Raw genomic sequence first — 15,026 nt, 5'->3', positions numbered from 1 at the left:
TGGTGGGGTGGGGGAATTCATGACCCCGGCAATGCCAGTAACAAACATTCCATTATCTTTTTTTCTCTTTCTTACTGCCCAGAACTGTTTTGACGGGATCGGTGGACGCCAACAGCTATTCGAGCGTGACGTTCAAGTTCAAGATGTCGCGGAAGGCGCAGTACTACGGCATGAACGTCGTGCTGCCCATCATGGTGTTGTCCGTGCTGTCGGCCATGGTGTTCGTGTTGCCGCCGGAGTCCGGCGAGAAGATGGGCTTCTCGCTCACCGTGCTACTGGCGTTCGCCGTGCTGCTGACACTGATAGCCGACAGCATGCCGACGACGTCGAAAACCACGTCCATCATGGGTGCCTATTATTATTATTTTATTTTTTTAAATTAGATAAAGATAAAGGGTCGAATTTACGAATTTTTAGCGTTAACTGGCCTCGGTGACGCAGTGGTTAAGCCATCGGGCTACAGGCTCGTAGGTATAGAGTTCGCAGCCCGGTATCGGCTCCGACCTAGAACGAGTTCTTAAGGCCAATACACACTCTTCTCTCTCACTAACCACTAACAACTAACCCACTGTCCTGGACAGGCAGCCCAGATAGCTGGGGTGTGTGCCCAAGACAGCGTGATTGAACCTTAATTGGATATAAGCACGAAAATAAGTTGAAATGAAAGTTTAAGCATTGTAAATGTATCTAATTAAAGTTTGTGTTGTTTAACGACATCACTAGGGCACATTGATTTATTAATCATCGGCTATTGGATGTCAAACATTTTGGTAATTTGACATATTGGTCTTGGAGAGGAAACCCGCTACATTTTTCCATTAGTAGCAAGGGATCTTTTATATGCACCATCCCACAGAGAGGATAGCACATACCACGGCCTTTGATATACCAGTCGTGAAATAGCCCAATGGGCCCACCGACGGGGATGGAACCCACACCGACCGCGCATGAAGCGAGCGCTAGTTTGTGGAATGGTGCATATGAAAGATTCCGTTGTACTATTGGAAAAATGTAGCGTATTTCCTTCTAAGACTATAATGTAAGAATTACAAAATTCCAACAGCCGAAGATTAATTAATCAGTGTGCTCTATTTAGCTTTATTTACCGAATACAATGCGTGACTGACCAAAATGATGTCTTATGCTATTCCATATTTTTAACTAGTGCATACGGTTTAATATGTTTAATGAAATTTGCACATTTAGTTTTTCATCGTTTTAGAGGAAGAGACGAACTTGACAGCTGTAATGGCAGTACTCATGACTGGTGCCACCGGTGGGGCAGGATAGCTGTAATGGCAGTACTCATGACTGGTGCCACCGGTGGGGCAGGATAGCTGTAATGGCAGTACTCATGACTGGTGCCACCGGTGGGGCAGGATAGCTGTAATGGCAGGACTCATGACTGGTGCCACCGGTGGGGCAGGATAGCTGTAATGGCAAGACTCATGACTGGTGCCACCGGTGGGGCAGGATAGCTGTAATGGCAGTACTCATGACTGGTGCCACCGGTGGGGCAGGATAGCTGTAATGGCAGTACTCATGACTGGTGCCACCGGTGAATATGGGTCCTGTAGTCGAAGCACTAGCTAGATATTCTTGGAGACAACCACTATTTTGCCACATGCCTATTCGACTCTGCATTGTGCAGAGATACGACCCTGATCATGTATTACGGTTTTGTCGTAAATATTTATATCCAACTAGGGTTCAAGCATGTTGTCCTGGGCACACACATCAGGACCCATATTCACAAAAAAGTGTAAATTTACGTCTACGACTAGCACTTACGTGTGCCGTAGATTTACGTTTACGTGCAAGAAGCACCTTATTCTCAAAGATGGTCGTAAATGTAAACGTAACTTAGTTGGACGTAAATCTACGATTTAACATTCTCACTGGAGTAATTAATAAAAACACATTAGAAACGATGGCTACTGGGTAAATAACAAATGCGCAAAACGCAATTTTGTTTGTCGTCTGCTAACAATAACATTGCGAACAGTGAACCATGGCATTTTGGTATTGGTGGGTATCCGCGTTTTGGTACGAACTTGAGGACATTTCTTAAAAAGGAAAAGATAACTCAGGAGAAATTGGCCAAGTCGAAAACATCCGTTCGATCACGAACAAAAATATGTTCAATCCGTGGGCGTTCGCCATAGCAAACTGCTTCATTTATTGGAAATGCTGCTAGTTTCCGTAAATAATAGTATTATATGTACACAACTTACGTGCATTGTTAGTTGCAACCCGAGGCACTCTTATATTTACGTCCAACTTTACACGTAACTTACATTCAACTTTACACGTAACTTACGTTTTCGTGGTTTCGTGAATAGCTCTTAAGTCATAGATTTACGTTTACGTGTAAAACTAGGCTTACGATATTTTGTGAATATGGGTCCAGATATCTAAGATTTTAGTCAGATTGCTTTATCCATTTCTTTGTCGTCTTTTTAGGTGTACATCTCGGCTGGTAACTTAAAGGACGTGGTATGTGCTATCCTGTCGGTGGGAAAGTACATATTATGAAAAATCCCTTGCTAATTATGGAAAAATGTAGCGGGTTTTCTCTCTAAGACTATATGCCAGAATTACCCAGTGTTTGACATCCAATAGCCGATGATTAATAAAGCAATGTCCTCTAGTAGTGTCGTGAAACAAAAAATAAATTTTTAACTTTTTTTTATCTTTTTTCTCTATTTCAGGTGTGTATCTCGGATGCATTCTTTGTCTCAGCGGCATTAGCGTCATAGCCTCTGTCTGGATTATGCTAATTTGGTCACGCGAGGACAACGTACCAGTCCAAAGATGGACGACAAAACTTGTCAAGGTCTTAGCCGCGATCTCATTCGTGTCCGGTTACAGCCCTTGCAAGCCCAACAAGATCGAAGGTATGAAAGAGGAATCGGCGCCTAACCTGAACATGGATTCGGAAAAGACTGATCATGAGGCGTGGGGAACTACAGAAGAAACACTAACGTGGAAGGACGTAGCGTTTATTATGGATGGAATATTTTTCAGAATATATATGTTAGCCATCTTTTTAGTAACGTTGGTCTGTTTCCTCTTGCTCGGGCTCAATTAGCCCGATGCCTAATATTTAGTTACTATTGTTATAAAGGTTACACATCACCATTAATTACTCCAAGTTGTTCAAAACAATTTCTATGTCAGAATATATTCTGTGAAAAATGAAAAACACCATCGAGAGGGTCATGTGACTGCTAATTTTAGGGAGTGCTCTCAACTGACAAGTACCGTGTAAAACATCAACAAGTCGACCACAAAATTGTTCAGTTAATGGCCCCTATGCATGATGACCGCGTCGTGTTGCTGTTATACAAGTGGCACCATACCACTTGCATTTAACACACTCGTTGGAAAAAACAACAAGGCTGGGTCAAGGTTCAAGGATTTATTCCCAGGCGGAACTGGAAGTTATACCCCCCCCCCCCCACACACACACACGACTCTACAAAATAATAAAAATAATACATTAGTAATGACGAATATCACATTTACAACATTGTTATTTACACTTATATTCGTTCAAAAATAATTTCACATTTTCATCGTATTTCAATTTAAAAGCAAATAAACGTATAATCAAGACTATAAATAATAAGTTAAGACGTGTAGAAATATAATGCATATTCAATCATTCACAAAATAATATGCATGATGAGGCTCACAGAGATAAAAGAATTGTCACATCGAAACCTATCAATAAATAACATTTATAAGCTATTAGTTATTAGTTACAGTTTACCATATATATATATATATATATATATATACAATTTATAATAATGTGCCAAATATAACCACCGATACATGCATATTATTAAACCTGTGCTGTGTTCAGTTGTCGAAACGAAATATGATATTCTCAACAGAATATCGTAACCTAGAAAACTTAAATATAATACATTCAGTAAATATTTAAAATACACTAATTACAAATATTTACTCCCCGTTACATGCACATTTGTTATCAGTTAGTAGTACTACATATAACAAATAACTTCAAACCAATGTGTTATTTAAATACTACAGAGATCAACCTACGTGTTATCATCAAAGATAGATGTCAAAACGCATATAAGAATTTCGTCTTATTTCCTAAACCGGACTATATTAAGCTGCTACAGCAAGTAACGACACGCCAAATGGTGGTGTGTTACCTTAAATGGCTGGATTCCTCCAAATAATATCATGTGACGTATGCTAGGCTCAGACTATCAACTATCACGACGGAGTTGGCCGACTCGACTAATCGGTCGTAGGAGTTGTATACGACGAGAATCGAGTTGTAAGAGCACTCAGACTAGCACCTGGACAGTCGTAGAAGCAGATCGGCGAGTTGACCAACTCCATCGTGACGGTTGGTAGTCTGACACTGGCATTAGAAAACTGACGTCCTTAGTTGCGTAAACATGTACTTTCGTCAATGCTTAAAAAACTAAATAAATTGTGTGGGGTTTTTGTGTTTTTTTTTTAAATTAATAAAATAACAGAATCAGGAAATGTTTATGTTTATTGAAAAAAAACATACAAACATATTTTAATTTTTTTGTATTTGTCTTATAGATGTGAGAATTCTCTGTCGACTACTGACGGAAAAACCTGATCACTAAAATGGGAATCTCTCTTATGCCATGTATTGATTTCCTAAAGAAAGGAATTCGATTGGTATTTGAAATATCTTGAATTGTATTACATAATTTTACGTCTTCAGTGTTAATAATTTATGAATCGTTTTTCACATTTATGTATACTATGTATACACATTTATAAAAATTGAAATGCACTAAATATTTATACACTGTTACATCACGAAATGTAAAGTACACGGTTGTTGCTGAAATATTCTGAATATTTATATTTCATAATATATCTCTACTCTGTAACATCACGGAATGTATCTGTATTGTTAATACACATATCTCTGTAATGTAATACCATGAAATGTAGACCTCCCCTATTTGTATTGATGTTTGTTCTAAATTATTTTCGTGCTTATATCCAATTAAGGTTCAAGGCACACACCTCAGCTATCTGGGCTGTCTGTCCAGGACAGTGGGCTAGTTGTTAGTGGTTAGTGAGAGAGAAGAGGGTGTAGTGATCTTAAACCTACCCATTGAGTCATTAAAAATCGCTCTGGGTAGGGAGCCGGTACCGGGCTGCGAACCCTGTACCAACCAGCCTTATGGCCGATGGCCTAACCACGACACCACTGAGGCCGGTTCCGTGTATTGATGTAGTAGTGTTGGTATAAAGAGCTCCTACTGGCAGTAGCTATTTGGAAATTTCCCTATTAGCTCAGTTGGTAGAGCGCTGGACTCTCACACTGAGGGTCTGTGGTTCGAATGCCCTGTTATATTGATATAGGCATCATGAAATGTATTCCTATTGTTTCTATCCTCCTGTAAACCATCTTGTCGAAATTAGACTAAGCATGTTCCTTTTACGCCGTTGCATAACGGCCTTAGTTCTGTCCTGGTAGCATTTTATACTGATGCAATAAGTTATAAACTTGAAATTATCAAAATTTAATACGATAATTTTTTATCTTCAATCAAGTATGATTCTCACAGTTAGCAGATTTGTTTCTGTCCCTAACCCGAAGAATGTAACCCCCCACCCCACCCCCGATAATCCTTATTCAGTCGATCGTGTATGTACATATTTATTTGTTTGTTTGTTTGTTAGACCCAAAAGTTGAAACACGCCAAAGCTGGGTCTCGGTCTGGTGAGTGTGGTGTGTTTTGACGTCTGGATCTGTAACGTGTTTTCAATGTATATAACACGTTCATATCTTTAGAAAAATTCTACTTTTTAAATTATATTAAAATATATACGATATTTATACATCACATCATCCAGTTTATTCCTTGGTTTATGTACAGGCCTATATTTATTTATGTGATAACTTTAACTGTTTGTTAGGTTATTTATTTTAATGTGCTACACATACATTTTAGCTGTATTAAACCTATATGTGAGATTTTGTTTTTGTTTTACATCTATTCATTCAATTAATTTTGTACTTGAATTCAGTTAATGTCGCCATACATTAAATGTGTAATCGGCGCCATATTATGTACACGTAAGATTTGACGTCATCACTTGAAACATGTTTTCAAAATAGAGTTGAACGTGTTTGAATAACGCACAATATATATACATGTAATATTAAAAACATATTTATAATGTACATGTAATAAATATACATACATCTCATTAAATTGTAAATATTTGTCACCGTTTTCGTCTGTTTTCAGTTCAACTTTTCCACAAAATAACATTTTAAACAAACCAAGCACAAACTTTGTTTACATATCGCGAAGGGCATTCCCGGTAACCATGTGCTATAAATATTAGCGTTGAATACGGTATAGTTCCGGCAGTTGAGTTGAATACGGAAAGTTGTATTCAATTCTTGTATTCAGAGCTGTATTTATATAGTAAGATTTAATGGGTATGTAATATATATATATATATATATATATATATATATATATATATATATATATAAATTAAATTTTCTTTGCGTCTATACACTTTACGGCAATCTGATTGGTCCAGAGGTGCTTACTCTACGAACTGAAAAAATTTAAGCCACGCCCCACTGACTCGCACTACTTTTGTGCAACAAGCCGGATTATTCAGACAACCATATTTAGATATTTTGAAGAAAACATACGTGAAAGCTACAAAAGCAATAAAAAAAATGTATACAATAAATTAAAGGGACATTCCGACTAATAAAATAGTTCCTACGATTAAACTGACATATTAAATATATTTTCTTGTTTAGAATATCAGTGTCTGTACATTCAGTGTGTTTCTGGTCGTCTTAATATTTATAAGGAGCCCAAACTGGATTCTGTGTTCAGTAATTTCTTAGATCTATACGCATTGATTTAAAACAAAACAAAAAACCGTTTGCTAATCATCGTCGGTGGCCAAAGAAATCATGTAGAAAACTTCACGCCTGTAACTTACTTGTAAACGATGTTCTACAGCTGTTGGCGAACATTAAACGGTTACACCGACAGCATAAATGTTAGACATGTTCCCTTCATTCACTTTCATAAACTATAAACTAAACACGAATAGGACAATTTCTTCCAATTTAACTAAATTATCCGTAAAAATGCACAGCAACTAGAGGAAATGGCGTCGCTTATCAAAATTACGTCATTTACCAAATGACGTCATTTACACCCCCCCCCCAAAAAAAAAAATCACCTGATTCAAATAATAGTGAATGAACGTTTTGATTCTTACGCGACATAAGTATCAATGAAGTTTACACAAATAATACGACAGACGTATTTAAAGCTAAACTAAATAAATTCAGTTATGTATTGTTAAAGTATACATATAAATTTAATTATAAGATTTGACTGTAATAATTGTTTGGTTCATGCAAGTATGAACCGAAAAAACCCGATGTGAACACTTGAATTACCCTGTACGCGGGGTCATATAGTGTGCACATCGTTTTTTTCGGTTCATACTTGCATGAACCATAAAATAATTGCGGTCAAATCTTAAATACATATAAAACACACGTAAAAGATAAATATACATAAACGTTTCAAACAATGATCATCAAATTTGTATTATAAACAACATTAATAAATTACAAACAAAATTAAAAGACTCATAACCACATGTAATTAAGAATATAAAAGTGTTCGGCGACGTGTAACATTAAAACTATACGTGTCCTAAAGCAGGATAGCACATACCATGGGCTCTACCACACCAGTCTTGGATCACTTGCTGGAATAAGGAACGAACGAACGAACGAACGAACGAACGAACGAACGAACGGACAATGGAATGTTTTAAGGACGCACTCAACACATTTTTAATTACGGTTATGACATCAGACATATGGTTAAGGACCACACAGATTTTGAGAGGAAACCCGCTGTCGCCACTACATGGGCTACTCATTCCGATTAGCAGCAAGGGATCTTTTATTTGCGCTTCCCACAGGCAGGATAGCACAAACCATGGCCTTTGTTGAACCAGTTATGGATCACTGGTCAGTGCAAGTGGTTTACACTTACCCATTGAGCCTTACGGAGCACTCACTCACGGTTTGGAGTCGGTATCTGGATTAAAAATCCCTTGCCTCGACTGGGATCCGAACCCAGTACCTACCAGCCTATAGACCGATGGCCTAACCACGACGCCACCGAGGCCGGTATGTACATATTAAGTGGAAAGTGTAGCAACATTATTGCAACAGCGGAGAATGTAACAAATACAAAAATATATTCACAAAATCCATTAAAGGACTCGCCCCTATGTGCCATTTATAATTGCATCAGGTTGTTAAAATATTTTACATAAATATTTCCCCAAACTACATAATTCTTTAGTATTATTGCTGTTTATCAGCTGTAGTAATTTTACCATATTTGGGTGAACCATATATTGTTTATATATATACAAAGCTCTTAAATCATTAGAGAAGGGGCAGCATAAAATAAAATGAAACTCATCTTCTACTTCACCCATTTAACACAACATACATATTCTTTTAGATCTGTCGGTGTTGTAATAGCGTCCAACCTCAATTGCTAAACTATGTGAAGATAGCCTAAGCTTTGTTATATATAGATATATTTTTTTTTTATATAAAACTGGGAATGGCTTCATCAGATATTTCTGTAAATATATCTTCTACATATGAATATTTAGTAGATATCTGTAGTATACTTGCAAGATCTTGTTTACCTCGATCAAAAATTATCTGCCTTATCATTGTTAAATAAAAATCCATATTTGTTATTGAATCCTGGTATACCTATACCTCATACAACCCTAAAGAAGATAACAATTGTTTAAAGGGACATTCCTGAGTTTGCTGCACTTTTTAAGATGATATCGACTAACATAGAGTTTTTAACGATTGTAATTACATACGAAATATATTTTTCTGCATAAAATATTAATGGCTGTATATAAACGCGTTTCTGATCGTTCTAATATTTGTACTAGGTTAAATTTCATTTTATTTCCAAAATAAAAATATTTCGTAGATACGAAATTATTTGAAGACAAAATCCAGTTTTGGCTTCTTACAAATATTAAGACGACCAGAAACACAATGATAATACAGACACTGATATTCTAAACCAGAAAATATATTTAATATGTACGATTAATTTTATTAGTCGGAAACATCTTACAATGCAGCACACTCAGGAATGTCCTTTAATATTAGTTGCCCAGTTATTTTGTTTTTCACACATGGACCTTAGTCCATTGTAAGCATTATACAATTATTTTTTTGTATCAGTAATTTGAACCAGTATTTTACCACATGGAACTTACGTACCAATGAAAGCGGGTATCTTCCTAGTTCGAAATATATCATAATATTAGTTGTTGATCTTTTTACTTTAAAATTATCGTTGCAATACTCAAGATGTAATTTTTCTACAGGGTCCGCTTTATAAAACCCCCATATTTCACAACAATAATGCAAAATACTAGCAACATATGTATGAAATAAAGAAAGAGATGTGCTAAAATGCAACATCAAAGTCCTAGTATTTCTCTTAACAGCAAACACGGCTTTTCTTTCTTGATCAGTAATTAGTTTAACCGCCTGACTAAATTTACCATTATAATTAAAGCAGATACCCAGGTAAGTAAACTGGTCTACATTATCAAGTAAAATACCGTTATAATGCCACTTCTCATTTTCTGTTATAATGCCTCTATTTCTAAAAATAACTATCTTCGTTTTTGCAGTATTTAAACTTGGGCTCCACTTGGAATTATATTCATATAATGTATTCAACTCAACTGAGGTCTTTAAGTTCATACTCAGGACAGGCATTCACAATCTCTTGTTGAGTATAGAAGTAAACAATTTACCCAATGCACTGAGCAAACTAATGCCTCTATAATTATTTGGGTCAGAGTTATCTCCCTTTTTAAAAATTGTTACAATAACTGCAACACTCCATGGCGCAGGAAACATACCTGAGCTTAAGATTATATTAAACATTTTCAAAATGATAGGCATCAAAGTTATTTAAACTCAATAAGAAATTCATTTAAAATGACACTTTAGATCTTTTACAGCATACAAAATCTCAGCTTCCGTAATTTCCCAATCCAGTTGTTCATACAGACATTCAGCGTTTACACTAAATACATCTGGAGCAGACTCACTCTCTGGTGTATTGGGATCAGTTCCCACTACATCCTTAAAATGATTTAAAAAGTCGTTAAGAGATACATTAGGCTTAGTATGTTTAGACTTAGGGGAATTTCGGTAAAATTCTTTAGGATTATACTTTCTCAAATATTCTAGTTGATTTCCTTGCAATCCTTGATATTGTCTTTTGAGGCGTTTATCTTTTTATACGCTTTTTCACAAGCATATAAATGTGCTTTATTTTCGTATGCTTTATGGCAGTTAAAAGTTCTTAGTGCGGCCCAGTATATTAAATACAGATGACGGCACTCAGAATTAAACCACGGTTTATCACACACTTGGTGTTTTTAAAAGATGGAGTGTATACCATAAGTTGTTCGAATAAATATCTCTGACGTCATCCACCACTGACAGTATCTAAGTATTTATTACCATATATACAAGTATACGAAATTTTGAGTGTTTAGTACTGAGTGAGGTTCAATGACGTGTTGGCAAGAGGTTTGTTGTTTTATTTTATATTAACTAATTTTGATAAGTGTATGTATGTATAAAAGATATATAGTCTGTGAAAATGTGACCAAAAATGAAAATAAAAAAAACATTAAATAAAAACAAAACAAAAAACAAATATGAAATTTAAAATTACTGTAGGAGACACCAACATGGACACAGGGCAAGTTCAAAGCAGACTTGGTAGCAACATCTGCCTTTTCGATTATAGAATCTAAACAATTTTCAACTATTGATATGTAAGGCTTAAACTGAGATTTAAACAAAAAAATACCTCCTCCCTCAGCACCGTTTCTTTTTCTCACCGGGAGTGCTTTACATTCATACCCATCAACATGATATTCAAACTCATTATCGATCCAACATTCTAAAAGAAAAATAACATCATAATTATGTACACAAAAAGTTTATAAAATTAACAGTTTAATTTTTCACCTAGGCCACAATGGATATTTCATGTCAAAGTTTTCAGAGAGAAGTCACTAACACTAGAACATACATTCGTTGTTGTGTCCTAATCACTGGGGTTAACTGTGTTCGTCTTCATAGCCGGGCTGTCAGCATGTGTTGGCCTCAGACCACAATTAATTACACTATGTTTTCTCATATAGCCCCAGTGGCTGTAGCACTTTTATTAATTTCACCAGGCCATTGACATTTCACAAGAAACCGTACCTGCCTGGGGCCAATTAACACTCAAATGGCAATGGGCAACTATATTTACGTGCCCCTATCTACGAATGTTCAGGCACGCCCACTACGGATTTAGCCTCTGACTTCGCCAGTGACTAACTCCGGAGGGGGGGGGGGGGGGGGGGGGGGGGGGGGTAAGTTTGAGGTGGGCGGAATTTGGAAAAAAGCCATTTAGTAAAGTCAACGCGAGCGCGGACCAAATAGCAGACACTTCGCAAACTTGAAGTAACACCGAGTGGGAGCCGTGCTCTGATTAGCTGAATTTCGATTCCTCGGTGAAGCCTGTATTTTACCTAAGTCTACAAAGAGTAACTACATCCAAAAACATGTCTGGACTCTAAAATTTGACCCAAAATAGTTAAGACTGCTCAGCCAAAAGTTTTTTAAGGTGATTTTGAGCAATTGAACGGGCGCCGAAATAAAATGCGTTAGACTATTTATAAAAAAATAAACATAAGAATTTTGAACTCGATCGAAAACATTTAAAGTCTAACTAGCCCCAAAAAAGGTTGGTACTCACGGAGGAAAAGGTTGTTAGGAGGTTGGTAGGAGGTTGGCGTCTACGGCGAGGACAGCCAGATTCCGGTATCGAAGTTCGGCAGGAATTGGCGGAATTCCGGGGTCGATAGCACCTTGGCAGCCCTTGGATACTGCTCCCCTCCGAAGATCTTCTTCAGGATTCGATGGATTGATACGTTATCCATCTGGGTGAGCAGCAGAGCCTGGTTGTGGAATTGACCCTTGCGGTATTTTACGCAGAGACATTCGATATCGTCGTTGAGTCTGATGAGATGACTTTCCAGCTGTCCTTCGCCGTCTGGGATGTTGCGGTATCCCGGGATGTGAGGTGGACAAATAAATTTGTCCGGCTGCGTGATGTTCATCCGGTAGCATCTGGTGTACTTCCTGTTCATCTGGCCGTGGAGCGTCCAGTCTTCGGTGACTTCCAGTGATGGAGACGGCGGTAGAGTCGGAGAGCCTGGTTTGGCTGGTTGGTCGCTTGGGGAAGCGATGGCCTTCCGTTTTCCACCGGCCGCTAGACGGGCCTTGGACTCTACGGCGGCACTCTTCCGTGGTGGAGGTGGCATCGCTGAAGTCCCGGGAGCCGGAGTCTTCGGAGTTGGGGGGGGGGGGTGGGGGTGGGGGGGGGCGGGGCGATTCCATCAGCGCCTGGTTCAGGTCCGCCCCTGGCGTGGTGACAGCTAAGTCCGGTTGAACTGGATTGGCTGGTCTCGCTGGTGTAGACTGGAGCTGGGGGCGAACTGTCGGTTTTGTCCTCCCCCGGTCCGCCCCTGGCGCGCTGGTCTTCCTCCGGTTCCGCTTCCTTGGTCGTTTGGTAACCGGGTCCCCGTACACCAAAGTCACGGAAGCCCGTGACCCGGTGTACGAAACCCGGTATTCCAATAGCATTCCATAACTATTGATGAGTCCCCCCAGGTGGGGCGGCAAGTCGAAGAGAGCACGGACATACGTCAAGCTTCATCGCGAAAAAGTACAGAATGTAACACTCAAAAGGACGACCTCTGTAGTCCACCTCTATTTCACGTTATATCAATGTAAACAAACACACGTGGGCTAAGGGGCCGAATCACACCCATTTCTGTGCACTTTATACAAATATTGCATGACTTCAAGGTGCTGTGCGGGACAGTATGCAGTATCCTGTGTAAACCAAGTGCACATATTCACTAACTGTATCCTCTTCCCTGTCAAACACAGTGTATCAATTCAGCACACAAAGCAGCTCCCCAGCCATTAATCACATACCAAGAAAACTATATTTTCTCGCATTCGTTTCCGTATTTCCCAAATGGGTGGATAACTCTAGCCTGATGCCCGTTGAGAGTACCGCATTGGTAGCCGGAGATCGGAATTCAGTAGCATGTACTTCATTAGTAGTTGGAGGCCGGAAGAGAACTCCATTGATATACAGTTTGTCCTTGTTCATTACAGCACGTTTACCTGCTCGGATGGCTTCACTCCTGTGGGGCGCTAGAAGCTTACGTCTTTCATTTACTTCCCTTGGAAATTGTTCGGAGACAAGGAAGTCAGATCCCTTCAAAACTCTTGACGATTTCCGAACCGTTACTCGATCACTAAACCTTCCGAACTTGGCGACGATCGGCCATGGCCTTCCTCTTCTCGATGTCCCAACTCTATGCGCATGGTCAATATACACCTCGGATTCGATATGCATGGTTTCCCGAATAAATGTTTTCATTACCTCAATCGAATTCTCAGCTGCAACTCCATTTTCTTGTGTAGTTTCCTTGATCCCAAAGAACAATAAGTTATCCCGCATCGATCGACACTGCAGGTCAACGACATCGTCTCGAAGTAGAGTGTTTTCCTTATGTGCCTTACCTAGTAACTGACGAACTAGGTACATTTCACGTTGCACTTCTTCCAGCTTAATGTTTTTCACACACTGTTTCACTTCTTCGAAAGTCGTGCTTATAAACTGCTGGCTAGTCTCAGTGTCCATAACTCTCCCCTCAAAGTCTTTAGTGATATTACCGACTCTACCACTCAGTGCGTTTACAGTTGATTCAATGACATCAAGTTTATTAAGCCTGTTTATTACATGTTCAAGATGACTGGAAATATTGTTCATCCAAACCACCATGGCTGGCGGAGGGCTTGTGGATGGATGGGGGGGGGGGGTTACTGACTGCGCATTACACTGAGGAAACTGTTAAAATTGCATATTGTTCAAATTTACTGGCATCTGCTGAAGTTGTGGTTGAGAAACTGGGTTAAGTTTGGGGTTAGGGTTAAGTTTGGGGGGTTAGGGTTAAGTTTGGGGTTAGGGTTAAGAAAATCATACAATAAAATCTGCAAAAACATTTGGGTATGGCACCATACCCGTTTTACCATCTGGCAGAAACCTTGGATGTGTCTACCATATCTACATTTTTTCCCTCGTGTTTTCCGTGAAGTCGTAAATCCGTGAATTATTGAAATAATGCGTCTGCCATATGTACATTTTCCTTGTCTATGTAATCCATATAAAAAGGTGTTTGGAAGCCTATAGCGCTGTTTGACAGTAATGCTAATATGAATAAATGTTGTTATACAGGTTCTGACATTTTCGTTTAATTCAAGCAAAATTCGGCTGGGTCAAAGTTCGAGGTGCACCGAACTTTTGATAGCGCAGTTATATTGAGCCATCCATAAAAAGAATGCTCTTTAACTCTGCCATATTCATGGCGTCTACAAGTTACGCTGTCAATCCCGCTTACGTGCATGAAACGGTGGGCAGACCTGGCATTGGCTAGTATTTATTGATGTATGAATACCTATATATCGTATGCATGTCGAGATTGACTGTTACACATATAGATATTAACGCACTGGCGCAGGGGATAATGTATGTATGTATGTATGTATGTATGTATTCATGTTTCTGTGTGAATGTATGTATGTAAGTATGTACATTGTGTATCTGTATATGTATATATATATATATATATATATATATATATATATATATATATATATATATTATTATTATTATTATTATTATTATTATATATATATATATATACATACACAGTCAAACCTGTCTTAAGCGGTCACACAAGGGAGTAGATAAAAGTGGCCACTTAAGACAGGTGGC

The sequence above is a fragment of the Gigantopelta aegis genome, chromosome 13 (assembly GCF_016097555.1).
Source record: "Gigantopelta aegis isolate Gae_Host chromosome 13, Gae_host_genome, whole genome shotgun sequence".
Taxonomy (NCBI): Eukaryota; Metazoa; Mollusca; class Gastropoda; order Neomphalida; family Peltospiridae; genus Gigantopelta; species Gigantopelta aegis.
This window is presented reverse-complemented; position numbering follows the sequence as displayed.